Below are 14931 nucleotides of genomic sequence, written 5' to 3'. Positions count from 1 at the left end.
GATGTTACAGTGGTTTGCAGTTGTATCTAAACAAATAAAATATGTATGTGGTATTGAAATTTCATGGAGGAGCAGAGGCAACTAGGACAAAAAACGTCTAAAAAGGCTCTTTGGCAGGGGAGTGATAATGAAAATCAGGTTGAGAAACACTAATCTAAACTGAGCCTTATGATGAATTGGTGAAATGATTGAAAGTTCATTTCTCCAACATTTATCCGTTCTTGTTCTGAAGGGTGTGCTTCACAAACAGAATCCGCTGCCTGTGTGGGTCTTGTTTCTTTGATGTTGAAGACTTGTGTCATTTCTCACTGCTGTGAAATTTCTGGTGTTTCTTAGATGGTATGTGGGGAGAAGGCTATATATGTGAAATTCAAAATGGCATATTCCAGTGGTTCCCTTGACTGAACCAAATTTGACCTTTGCATTGGTCTAAGAAAACCCTAAATGATGGGGCTACTTTGCCACATGTCACCACTTGTAATTTGTAATACTCATAATTTGTAAGAACTCATAATTTTCATGCCTACTCAATCTTCAAGATCCAAATCAGGCATCACCCTATTTTTGAAACCTAAATAGAGTTTCAAGGTCCAGAGAGTAATTATTCCTTCTTGAGAGCTGGCAGTATAGCGTATATACATCAATTATTATGCTAACTATACTGAGTTATGATATTTGTTTCTCCCTTTCTACACTGAGAGCTCCCGTGGGTGGACAGTGGTGCCTTATCCACCTCCACATTCCTACACCTTGCATGCTAACCCGTAGATGCCTCAGTGATGGGACATGGTGTTGCAGCTCAGTAATACTTGGAGTGTAACATACAAAGACACCTGCAGTCCAGTGGGAGTGGCAAGAAGCCATGATCAAGGATCTCTTTTGGTTTTTTTGCAGAACTTTTACAAGAAAGGCTTCTCCATTAAACTGTTTCCGTGTCAAACTGCACCACAACCTTGCAGCATTTATTGGCAAGTGTCATTGCTATTTTTTTATGCTATAAATGTTCAGAATCCAATTTGTTTTCTTCCTTATCCATCCCTGCTCCTCTTCCTTCCCCCTTTTTTTGGATAATGGCACCACAATTCCCCAATTGCTCAAACCAGAAACCTGGAAGTCAAACTCTCCTCCTCCCAATCTCCACACCCCATCAATCTCTTTTCTATTTAATATTTCTTCAGTCCTTCCTCAAATTCCAGTGTGACAGAAACAGCTTCATAAAAGCATACCCCCTCACTGGTTGGAGTATTAAGTCTGCTGTGCATTTAGTGATATTGTTTATTTCAAGCTCTGCAGCAGGAAAGGGGTGATGGCCACTGCCATGCAGCAGGTCAGTAACGTTTGGAAAGACATGGACATCAATTGCAGAATCAAACTTCGGCCATTTTTATTGCACACAGGAAGGGAGAAGGCAGGAGAAGAGTGCATGTTAGCTAGACGACTTTAAAGGATTTTTTAAAAATTGAAGTCCCACTTATTTCTCCTCTATTCCTAAGACTTCTCTGCTGCCCTGGGAAATTCTATATGAGAGGGGGGAAATAGAACAACTGATTATAATACTATTAATGCACAGTCATTATTTGTTTTGCTTTTTTTGAAAATACCAAAAAGTACAAAGAAGAAAATAAAAAACATCCAGAGTTAGTGCACACACGTTACGTAATGTGACAATGCTCATCATTTCATAGTTACTTCCATTTTTACAAAAAGGAGTTCAAAGTGATCATATTTTCCAAAATGACTTTTTCTGTATTTAAACAAGTATAGACATTTCCTGATATCCATATCCCACATCACATGATTTTTTAATGACTACATAGTATCCTAATCTGTGAATTTATTTTATTTTTACTTATTTATTTTTTATTGAGGTATAGTCGATTTACAATACTATGGAATTTGTAGGAACAGCCTTTCATTATGTGGCATAATATTTTTCAATTTTTTATTTATACCTAACACTTTGAAGAACTATATGTATAAATCCTAACACACTTTTTTTTCCTTCTGATAAATGCCAGGAAGCCAAACTGCTGAGTCATGGAGTGTAGGCATTTTTAAGACTCTGAATGGATACAGCTGAATTTCCCTTCAGAAGAGTTCCCTCAATTCACAGGCAAAATATATTAAAGACAGTGTTTTATTTAAAACCACAGTGTGACCTACCTTCACAGCATGGCACAGATGTGGGCTTCCAGGCCAAACCACAGCAGATTGAAAGGCTTGGTTTGTGGCAATGAGGAAGGTTCTCTTCATGGAAATGTCTGAGGCAAAGTTACAGAGTAGCTAGCAGCAACAACCCGGATCTGGAGTGCAAACCACAGACAAGTATCCACACCTCCCTTGCATGCCGGTCACACAGTCACATGCTTTTTTTTTTTTTTTTTTTTTTTAATTTTCCCAGCAAGGTTAAAACTGTCATTTTCAGGATCACATATTAATCCTGTAGGATGACACCAGCAGAGCAAAGAAGGAAATAAATAAAAACAGGCACAGAAGACTCCAGTGAGCCTCCAAACTAAGATTCTAAAAGCTACATTTGCAGGACATGCCTGTCTGTGTAGATGGTCTCTGTGTCTACAGGTCAGATATGTTTTAATCCTGCACTGTGGAAAGACCTGGGCCCTAATCTTAGTCTCAGCAGCCATTTTCTCCCTAGAAATGATGTACAGAGAATGGACCTTGTAGACCCATATCTTCTCAATGCTCAGAGCGTTCCATGTAGGTAACAAATAGAATCATTTGTTAATGGTAAATACTGCCTTCATCTCCATATGACAGTTTTATCCTGATGGAAACATACTTTCCAATTCCCTCCCTGCTCCCATTGTTGATAATGAGAGAGTCTCCAAATCAGGAAAATGTCCATAGCAGAGACCTGACTTACTGGAGAGTTAATGTCACCGTCTACTTATGGTCCATAGTTCTTGGGCCAGAGACAGTATTCTGGCAGACAATGGGTAATGTGACACTCCTAGGCCTCAGTCAGTAGAATCCATCAGCCTCGTCGTCCTGCACAACTCAATTTATAGACAAAACCCATAAAGTTTTGCAGTCAGGAAAGAAACCTTCAAAGAGTTTCATGACTTCAAAGGATCAGTTTTCACAATTAAGCCCCCAATTTAAGGCAGCAGAGTATACTTAGTGGAAATGCAGCCTGGTAATTATCTGTACAAAATAAGCAGCTTTCAACACAAAAAGGAATTTGCACGTGCACACTTCTGTTTGTATAAGCAATCTTCTATTTTGCACTTGAGGCCATATACTGTGCAGACGCAGCTCCTTAAAACATCCTGGAGCCACTGTGATTTAGCTGGTTGGTATTTACCTAATGTCAGCAATTAGAGTGCAACTGCTGACCCAGGGGCAACTTCAAGTTCTTTATTGTCTTAGAGCTAAATATGTGTATCTTAAAAAACAGAGTGATTTAAAAATGGATAGGTTTACAGTTAAAGTGTTTGGGGAGAAATACTCAAGAAATCCTGTGTCTGGAATAATAAATTCTCCTGGCTTGATTCTTTTCAAGACCCCCCAACTTATAAGCATCCAATTCTCAAATTACCCAAATCTATAAACAGTTCCTCCTTTAATGTTCTGCTTCTGAAATACTAATCCAAGGGTCCTGCTGTGAACACCTAGATGATACTTATAGAAAATTTGTTGGTTCAAAACTGGCATAAAAGAATAAACTACAAAGAGCAGAAATCACCAAGACTGGCTGATTTCAAAAGGCAACCACTAGGCAGAAGTGCCCTACCCCCACTTTGCATGTGTTGAACAGAGCCTTCCTAAGTCTACCCAGGCCACTGGACTGGTTTTCTCCCTTCATTTGGTCCCATCCCTTTGCATTTCGAAGGTCAGGAATCTACTCTGGAAAACGTCTTCCTGCAGTTTTCCTGCAGATAGCACTGAGAGTTTTCTTTCTTTAAAAACTTCCACTTTTTTTTTTAAGAACCCCATAAGATAAAATCCACAAAAGTGCTTTTTGACCTTTGATGCCCTTTATAAATGTACTCTGCTATTACCAAGCAAACCTGAGTTATTCATTAGCTTCCTTCTCATCATGTGAGAAGTTTGTGGTTTACACACATTTTTTTTTTAAGTTTTCCAAATTTAAACAACTTCCCTGCCGGAAACTTGGCAACATAGATGTCAAATGTGCATATATAGGGTGTACTCTTTAAAAAAGAAATCAGCAGATTTAATGCTGATTAAAAGAATTAATATATCCACTTAAGCTTAGCTTAACAACACTGAAGCGATGGTGAATTAGGGACAGGAGGATGGTGCAGGAATATTGTAAATCTTTTTTAAACAAAATAACTCTACGGAGACAGTATATTTTCTTAGAAAACAGTTTTATTTAATAGTTTCTTGAAATTCTAGTGACAGATCTGACTGTTCACCAAGTAGATTAAAAAGTGATAAATGAGAAAAAGCAAAGATAATAGCTAACAGAACAGGGCAGTAAAATTTATCATCAGTAATAAGTGCAGCTCATGGATCAAGACATTAATGCTCTGTATCAGAGAGAAAACAAATAGTGCGACTTGTCTGTTCATTCTGACACAAAGCAAGAGAATTCCAGGCATCTCCCCAAGATATTTCTAGTATACTTTTCTCCTAAGTAGCTAGAACAAATCATATAATGAGCAGTTGAAGCAACGGGGACATTTTTTCCCTGGAGTAAAGTCAGGGTCCAAGGGGCAATATGAGAGTACCAAGAAAGGGAAGGAACTTGTTCTTTATTAATTCAGAAGACAGAAAAGGGCAGGAAGACAGCCTTCAGATCAACAAATGCTAAGAAAGAATATTAAACAACTAGAGCTGGCCACACAGTGAGATTGACTCCTTCTGAAGCTGTGTGTTTTCTGTCCCAGGTGATAGTCTCTGGCATTCTAGCAGAGCCCAGATGTCCATTTGTCAAGGAAGCTGTGTGACGGCATCTTGTATTTCATTTTCTGCATATTTATTGATTGTCTATTAAATACCAAGCATGCTGAATTATTAGTACCAGGTGTTACTAAACAGGCAAATCCATTTTGCATCACCATTCATCACTGGTAAATGCCACATCCTAGAGTACGGGGGAGAATGAGGCTTGACCTCCACTGATCCTAAAACCCTTACCAGTTGCAGGAGTGTTGAGCTACCAGTACAGTACAGAGCAGGCCAAGACCTGCCTTGGGGGCCACAACATGATAAATGTCAAGCAGTTGGCAACTGAATAGGCCAGCACGCTAAGTAATCATCTCAAGGCCATGCCCTGTGTCTGGACAGAGTTCTTGGCACCCATGGTGTTGTCTACCACTTCTTTTCCATTCACCTTTGGTTTCATCTGGTTAGAAACCTAAGATCACAATGACCATATTTTTTGCCTAGAACAGTTCTTAGTTATACAACTGTTGTCCCAATGTGATAATTAACAGAGCCCACTTTCACTTTCAAACCCATCCCAGTGTGAATAACAAATTATATTGTCCCCTACCTGCGACCCACCATGTCCTGGAGGAATTACCGGTAGTTGCCACTTTGCGTGGTATTATGTTAATGGGAACTCATGCATGTCAGACCCATTTCCTGTCTTTGCACAGTGGGACCATACAAAGCAATCAAACTGTTTTGGAATACACAAGTGTCATTAGCACAGTGCCATGCGAAGTGAGGAATGCCTGTATTTACTGTGCTTCCTGACAGAATACTTGTGAAGCAGTCATTTCTGGCCAATTGAGATTGCAGGTCTAGTCTATCCTTTACTCTAGATGTTGCCTAAATATATGAGATACCAAGGAGTCTTTTCCAATTAGGAAGCTAAATATTAGGCCTTACAGCACAACTGTTATTTTGCAATTGACCTAACGTCAAACAAACAAACAAACAAACACCAGGAGCCTCTGGCCCAGTGGGTCCTCCTTGGATTCAGTGTAGTTACCAATGCAGTTTGGTTTGTTTACCTGTATTAGAGAATCCTATGTCTACAAAAAAGCTGGCCTTCTAGGGTACCTGCAAACTCCTCTGGGTTCTGCACCTAAGCCAATTCAAACTTCTTCATGCCTATAAACCATTGTAATATTGTATCCCATTAGTTAATGAGTGGTTTACTCCATGAAATTCTGCCCCAGGAAAGACTAGAGTTAAGATGTAATATATTTGGATGGTTTTCTAATATACTATTCAAACTTTCTTGCAGAAATCCTCAATCTACATAAAGCCCAGTCATCATAATTTTTAAGCTAACCCCAGGTAATGTTTGCATCCAAGCAGTGGAGCTTCAGGGCATAACTTGTCCCATTTATTCATCGACATCTGTATCTGCCTTCTTGGTACATCAGACTGCTTAGACTAATGTATTTGAAGTTTCTATATTTTCAGCAAAACTCCATATAGTCCAAGTTCTGTTTATCTACCTTTCATGTTTCGTTAATGAGCTCATTTAAAAGGGACCCCCCCCCAAGAGAAACAGTAGACCTTCTTTTAAGAAGACCCAAGGACCAACTACGCTTATGATAATGCTAGTTCTTGGAGGATCATTAAGTCTACTTAATCCTGCTATATTCGCAATTCAGGCATCCAATGATTCAAGTTTGGAGCAGTGTTTTGCCATCTTCTTAGACATCTTAATTCCTTTTATCATTTTCACACAGACTTTTCAAGATTTTTAAAACTAGTTTGTTTATATTTACATCCAACTTAATTTTTTCATAAATATTTATATTATTTACAGAATTTCAAAAATGAAAACATTGTTTTGTCTTTGTATTCATCCTTTCCTTTTCTTAACCTTTGGGAACTTAATAATATATTATCTAAATTAAGAAAGAGGATTTTGCCCACATTTTAATTATTTTCCTTTACTTATTTTCAATTGCTTTAGTAAGTATTTAACACTCACAAGGTACTTCAGATTTAAGCTACGTAATCATTAGAGGATTAAATCAGCAAACTGTTTTTAGGTGAAATAAGTTTTAATTTGAGCTTTTTTTGTTTTTTCTCTTCCTTCCTCCCTCCTTCCCTCCTTCCTTTCTTCCTTCCTTCTTTCCAGTATCACTAGGCAGACTCATATTTAAAACTGTAGTACCAGATGGAAAGCAGAGGTTTCTTCATCCATAGAAATCCACCCAGTGAAATGTCCCCACAACAGACTAATTGAACTTGGAATCACATAGGCAGGACAAATTCTCTCTTGGTACATAGTAGTATATCTATTCCAATTATGTATAATGGGTACATTTTCCAAATTGAGCCAGTATCTAGTCCGATTAGTTGATACTTGTGTGATATTAAACTTCACTACGCTTTTCCACTGAGAATATATCATTCTTAAAAATTTTCTACAGCCACTAATTCAACCATAACACTATACACCATCACAAAACTGGATGTGAACTGGAATGCTGGCATGCTACGTAGGAAGATGAGGACACACCATCCAACGCACCAACAGGTAACACAATCAGCATAAACCGCAGGTAGATGGACAGCCATGGAACATCAGGAGAGACACCAGTTTCTGAAAACTTCATGTTGTAGAGCTAACAGTAAGAATTCAGTTTATATGATCCAGACACACTTTTCATTTGTTACATGAATATCTTTTAAAATAATGTAATAATCCTTTGAGGTAGATACTTTTATTATCCCAATTTTACTAATGAAGAAACTCAGATTCAGAGAAGTTAAGGCATTTGCCTATGAATCTGTTCACTGATGTTACTTTTCTCAGCTTCGCTCAACCCCCATGACTTCTCCTAGTCTTCTGCCATCCACTGCTTCTGTACCCAGCACACATTACTGGAGCAGCTGCTTCCTTTTGTTTTTTAAAATGCTTTCTCTAACATCTTTGACTTAGCGCCGGTGAGGCTTGGCTCTGATCACATGCTGATCCTTGCTTCCGGACAGCAGGAGAAGCTCTAGTGCATCTTACATCTTTCACTCAGCTCTTAGGAATTGCTCTAACTCTTCACTGAAGTCTTTGGCTTCTTCAATCTTGACTCCTGGCTTTTCTGGAAAGTTTAAAGATCCAGGAACAAGAGGGTTGAATAATTAAGGCTTTACTTTAACAAAATGGACAAAATGTATTTGAATATCTTAAGGGTACAAATAGAAAATGATCTCATTTTCTCTAATGGAGTGTATTGGTATATGTATGTGTGTGTATATATGTATACACACACACGTACTTGTATGTCTATATAAATATACACATATCTATTTTTAGGATAAGAAAAATATTTTCAGAAAACTAAAGTTTAAGAACCCACTGCTTTCCCATGTGTGGCTGTGTCTCTGGGGAGATTTGTCATCTCTTTCATTGCTATCCTGGCTTATAGACCTTCTTAGTTATAGACATTTCTTTATTTTGGAATTTATTAATTCATGTGTGTAATCAAATGTCTCAGGGCACATTGCAGAGTACTATTTTTTCCTGAGATAAAATGAGAAGCAACTAAAGTAGCACGGTGATGACAATAAACCTCAACCTAGAGTGGTTCCCCAATCAATTTAAATAAAACTTCCTGTCCAACAAACTTTCTTTAGGCAAAGGCTTGTCTAAACAGAAGCTTTGGCCTTTCTTTCTTCCTGTCCACTTTCCATTTCTATCATAGAGTTTAAGACAATTGGATGGACATTATAAATTATGTCCTCTGTAAGTTGTGGTTACAGATAAAGCAAAAAAAAAAAAAAAAAAACCCAAAAAGCTAAATATACGCACCCATAAGAGTTCTTTCTGAAGAGAATTAATGAGACATCTGTCTACTCCAATCCAGTGATAACAGTAGGTAGGGCCAGATTAAAGAGTCTACAGATTGTGCAAATGTAATTGCCTAGATTTGATGGGTCAACATGGTTGAGCCTCAGCCATCCCCTTGTGATACCACTGCAGTGGCAGATGGTGAAGAGCCTAGGCTCCCAGGGCCATCTCTATGCCTGCATCTTGGGTGAGGTCTAGACAGCCAGTTGAAAATAGAAACCACTCAGTTTTCAATCAGTTGTGTTTTCAACACTACAGAAAACTGATATAACTGATTCCTGCTCAGAGAATTAGCCAAGCCATTTAGCTGACTTACCATGGGCTTTTGATTCTCAAGTGAAGTCTGAAAATCATTATTTAAACTTAATAGGGAAAAGGAGAAACAAACGTTTATATCGTTTGTATCGTTGCTTGAGTAGTGGAGTAGGAATCGCTGGCTGATCACGTGCACACTGCAGAATGTTCTTAGGTACCAGAGAAGAAAAGTGGGTTTTAAAAAATGACAAAAATTTACCCAGAATGTTGAACACTAAGCATTTCATCTCATCAAAATCTTTGAAAGCAAAAAGATATTCTTGCTTTCTTAATCCTTTAAAAGAATTATAGGTTTAAATAAATTAGGTACATTATTTACCAAAAGTAATGTAATGACATGTATCGAAGTAGTGATTAACACCTTTTGAAGCATTTCCCAAGCATTCTAAAGAGTCATCATCCCTGGTATATAAATATTTTGAAAACATGTTAGGAACCTTTCAGTATTTTTTAAAGGAAAGAGAAATGGTACTTTGACATAGGCAGCCTGACAATTCATATCCTTTGCCTTCTTTTTTTTTTAAATAGTGGATTGTATTCTTTGACATGAAATCTCTGTGGCCAAACTAGATTTCTGAATATTATTTGTAAATATATCCATACTGAATTCTCATATCCTTTTAATCATTTGCTGGACAATTAATATATTGAGTACACATTTATTTATATGAGTTATTATTATGTAATAACTTAAATGTTCTTTAGGTGTTACACACCCTTACCACAGATATTTTCCTAAATACATTTGTACTAGTACTTTCACATATGAATGTGATTTTAAAGATCAATGCAATTCCTCCAATTTTCCATATAACTTTCTATATTAATAATTATTACTATCATGTTCATGCAGCTTTTGTTGTTGTTATTATTAACAGTCTGATGTGATTTGGGCTCCTCCTCATTGCTTAGGACTGGGGACAGGTCTAAATAGCTGAACACGACTTCTTCCATCTTCACTGCTCTTATTTTCCAAATCTCTCGCCTATGGTGCTCTGTTTAAAGTTTTTTTCCCTGGATGTTAATATGACACTTCTGTGTCACACAGCCCACCTTATGTAGAAATATAGGAGCTCTTGGGTTGGATTCATGCTGTCCTCTGTCTCCTGCATGTGACTATCCCAATAGAACCAGCTTTGAGGCAGCTTTGTCAGCATTCCGATGACTGGCTTCTTCCAGAATTTTGTTTTTGGTAACCTCATCCTATTTATATGAAATTAAGCCAGAATATAGCTGATGCTAGTAAAATGCTTCAGGGATACCATCCGCAAAGAATTTTCCACGGAGAGCCATACAGCTCTCAAATCTTTTGGACTTGGATTTTGATACATCTTTAAGTTACTAATTAAAGGAAAAGTCGAACAAACAAATGTGAATGCCTCTTCCATGCATTTGATAAATAACTACTGAGCAACTACGCTGTGCATGGTACAAGGAGAGAAAAACATTTATTGAGCACTCAGTGCTTTACACAAGTACCACTCTCATCACTACAACCCTAAAATAAATTAGTAAGTTAGTTTGTCTCACCCATTCTGTGGGCAAACTGAGGCTGAAAGAGGTGATAAAATGGCCCCGGCACAGCTAATAATGGAGGTGTCAAGATTCAGATCTTAAGATTGTCTGTTCTCAAATCGATGCATTGTTCTATGCACAGTATTCCAGAGGTTAAAATATACAGTGTCTGCCCTAAAGGACTCTGAAAACGAACAGTTAAATGACAGCCCAAGAGCTAAACTGTAGCACATTACAAAGGCATAAGATATGTCAAAATGTATTATGGGATTAAGTTTAAGATATTGATATAACATGGTAAATGCTTGGGAGGAGAGGTTAGTGCAGTTTGAAACCATCAAAAAGGAGGTGGGAGTTGAATGGGACCTGGAAATAAAGGTGATTGGAATGATTACTGAAATGAAAGGTGATCCAAATTGAGAAGAGGGACAAAAATTCTAATCAAGTATAATTGAGAAAAATGCTACAAAAGCAACAGTGTTTCTCCTTTAAGAGACAGTGAACAAGTTACACTGGCTGAAGAAAAATGTAAGAAAGAATAATGTTATATTCAGTGTCAAAGGTCATGTTGTGCTTGGATATGTAAAGCTTTTAAGAGCTAATAATAGTTTGGACACTCGATACAAAACAAAGATCTGTGAGTGATAAAATGACATGATGAGAACAAATTGAAATTAGTCTGGATATAATAGGAAAGAACATAGGAAGCAGTGAGAGAAGTTAGCAAGCTGGGTGATACTAGGTACGGTTGTTGCGGGCTTGGATATGATGGTAGTAGCAGGCATTTTAAAAAAGGCTTGGGGGACCCATGAACTGTTTTAGACAAGCATTCACTTCGGTAAAGATACATGGTCCATTCTTAAGTGTGTGAAGTTAACATAAGCATTTTTATTAGTCTATGTTTTATTTTTTTTAATTCACTGTTTCACATATATTAATTGCATATTTCATAAAACACAATACCATAATCCGTTATGCTAACCATGAACTAATTACAAACTGAAACCTATTTTTAAGGCTTTATTACAATTTCTTACAAGTTTTCAGCTGTCCTTGAGAAGGGTAAATTTTTTTTTTACTGATTCTTTTTGGAGGGAGGACACTAGAATTAAATGTCATGTATCAGTATTAAATTTGATGAAAAATACATAGTATCATGAGACTTTGAAATAAAACAAAATGTACATATTATCCTTATTTTTCCATTGTTATAGATATTTAATTTTTAAAAATATGACCCTATTTTTAAACTTGGAAAATGCCACCTGAATAATGGCATAACAGAATTTTTGGACGGAATAATAAAAGGGTTCTTTGATTTGCAATGTTAAATTGTGGGTTACTATTTACTTTACTACCACAAGGAAATAGTATTGATTTTTGAATGTATTAATAATTCTTATTATCAAGAGAAGCTTCCCATATGTAACTCACTCTATAAAGATAGGTTCCTGAATCTATTTCATAAGGCTTATAATCTTTAAATGTGTTTCATGTTCTTATTTATGAGCTTCTTATCATAGTGGCATTCACATTTTAAGTAAGATTTGTCATTTAAACTTCTCTAATCTAAATGTGACTATGCAGAGTGGAGTCTACGTGATCAGAAACAGGCAAATGTCTGCTTCCTTAAAATTTCATCTACGAGTAATAAGATGTGTGTCAGTTATGAAACTTAGCCAAATTTCTGGGTAATGTTAAATCTCAATTTATGTAGAGCTACTTCATTAGATAACCAGACTTCTTAGAAGCCAGACCTCCCAAGCCAGAATTTGTAATAAAGAAAAGAGGGCTGTTAACAGTAATTCCCTCACTGTTGTCAGTGGTAGAATTTTCTGTTTATATTTGGTTTGGTTTTTCTGTTTTGAGGGGAATTTTTTAATGACCATCAGGACCAGGAGATCTTTTTTATATTGAAATGGAGGGAAAAAGGATTTAAAAAGTTAAGAAATAAGGAACATCTTCTAATTTCCAAACCCTAACCAAAAGAGCTATCATCCAATGTATAAGCCTGAGAACTAAAAAATTGTCCTGCCATTTATTTTTTTGCCCATTATTATTATTTTGGACAATAGTAGCCAGTAAATAACATGGTTATGATGATGGTGAGGGAAGTCTAACAATTAAACTCGAAGGACTTATATAAATATGTATGTGTGTGTATTCACATATATATGAATAAAAAAGTAGTATTGTCGGGGAGATGTACAGATGAGAAATAGTGAAGTAATCCAGCAGTAACAACACTGGGAGTATTACATATTGACTGAGGTGTGTGAGGGAGATTAAATCTATATGTAAAGCAAGAGAAAAACCACTCACCTATAAGAAAAAAAAAAAAAAAACAAGATATAACTGTACATGAGTGATTTCTGGTCCCTCCTTTCCAACAAGGACTTCTAGAAAGCAGTTTCCTCCGATCATTTTTCCCCTAATCTTACCTACAGTTTCTCTAATTCTGATGCTTATCTTTATGGTGCTCTGTCCTAAAATACTATCATTGTTGGCCCAGGCATTACAGTTGATAAAATTAAATTTATTATACTATATTACATTACACTCTAATATATACTATTAGATGTGGGGGATATACATTCTCAAAGGCCCTGGTAGGGAAACTCCCATACATCATTCCTTCTTCTCCACAAGCTGGATTCCATCAAACATAGACCTTGATGTAGAGACAGCTGCCTGACTCCTTGTTTTTAAAAGCCAGTTCTACTGGAGTGCCTGCATCCAGCAGACATCCCACTCTCACATTAAAGAAGGACTGTAATCCTCCACTCAAGATCAAGTGCTCCTGAAAATACAGAACCCTGACCACTAGATTTCAAAATACCAAAATAGAAAGACCAAAGAAGCCTGGTGATCTGATAGCAAAATTATACTCGGCATTGATAAAATATTCTTTTTTCCAAATATTGCCTTGAAGGAACATTACATATTTGGTATTCTCAAATTTAAATTCCCCACTTTGAGTATTCCTGAGTGACCTCACAGATGCATGGTGTCTATGTCTGTGTATCCTGGCTGACCCCGAACCTGTTATAAAGGATGTCTGCTCGCTGTGCCGAGTGAGCGAGTGAGTTAATGAGTAAGCCTAGCATCTGTGAGCACACACATCTTCATGAGACTTTGTGTTTGCACACTGAAGTGAGCTAATCCTGAATCTGGACACCAGAGAAAATCCCTATAGATTAATGATCATTCATTCCACATGCTGTGGTGGATATGACCAAGTTAGAGTGAGGAAATCCACTGCAGAATCTCAACGGTTCTCCTTTGACACACTTTGATCTTGACTCAGTATTTAACAACAATATTCTTAAATCAAGAAGTCTTTCAGAGGTCCCTTACATGCAGCATACTATATTAGAATATATCGAAGCTAGAAATCTAACTCACAGTAATTTTAAGTTAGGATGCCAGGTAACAGGAAAAAAAATTATGACATTTAACATATTGTCTGCCTTCTATAATCAACAAATTAATCAGTCCTGAACTGTATCTCATAACCATTGCAGTTCTCAGTGTACCACAGTTGAAACTCCTAAAGCTTAATCACAAAAACAACAAAAAGCAATTAGGAGCATCTCTAATTAGGAGCATCCCTTACTATCTATTCCATGAAATGTAAAGTTACCTATATATATATATATATTATATATAATATTGTACTCTGAAATAACTGCTTTATATTTTTTCATCTTATCTCACTGGCAAACATTACAATTCTTCAGTGCAGGAATTATGTTTTTATTTGTTCAACAAGCATGTGTATTTCTATTTTTCTCCATGCCAAAATGGACTGTAGAGTATTATACAGATAAAGCTCATTAAGTAATGATTAGCTATATTTTCCTACATGACATTTTGCTAGGCTCAGACAAAGCTTTCAAAGATTAACAAGTGTCTTGCAGGCTGGCATCTCACTTAAAGCGATGCATGATTATTCCTAACAATGCATTCGCAAACCAAAGCTAATGTCCCGGTGAGGGCTATTACTTCTATTCACCAAAAGGCAGTTGATTTGTGTAAATGTATGTGTGAATAATTCTCAGAGTGAGTGAGGACAATTTCTTTCCTTCAGTTTTCTTTCTAAAGCTCACACATCTCATACAGAGTTGCCTCTCTTCTCCCAGAAGGAAACGCCACTGTGCCCTACAGAGAAAAATAAAAACAGTGCTGACCCTCGGTTGCAAACAGTAGAGCATTTAACCAAAAATGAATTGGCCCAAATCTCAAACAATTTGAACAGCAAAATAATTAACAATAGGATTGTTTTATAACCCAAAGAATAAAAATGCATATTCATAAGCCCATACCGATACAAATAAATGATGAGAACAAAC

The 14931-nt window shown here is 36.8% G+C and overlaps 1 long non-coding RNA gene across 5 annotated transcripts in view; it reads right to left on the bottom strand.

Moving 5' to 3' along the window:
- Nucleotides 1-2687, bottom strand: part of LOC105069652 (uncharacterized) — a 56840-nt gene extending 54153 nt beyond the window's left edge. For 2 of the 5 annotated variants that reach the window (XR_012502152.1, XR_012502156.1), the window contains exon 1: nt 2164-2686. This is a non-coding gene — a long non-coding RNA (uncharacterized LOC105069652). Of the gene's footprint in view, nt 1-2163 lie in introns of all 5 variants that reach the window. The other 3 variants (XR_012502154.1, XR_012502153.1, XR_012502155.1) reach the window with 3 other exon arrangements.
- Nucleotides 2688-14931: the final 12244 nt, after the last annotated feature.

Source organism: Camelus bactrianus, chromosome 25 (genome assembly GCF_048773025.1).
Source record: "Camelus bactrianus isolate YW-2024 breed Bactrian camel chromosome 25, ASM4877302v1, whole genome shotgun sequence".
In the NCBI taxonomy this organism is placed as follows: domain Eukaryota; kingdom Metazoa; phylum Chordata; class Mammalia; order Artiodactyla; family Camelidae; genus Camelus; species Camelus bactrianus.
This window is presented reverse-complemented; position numbering and strand designations above follow the sequence as displayed.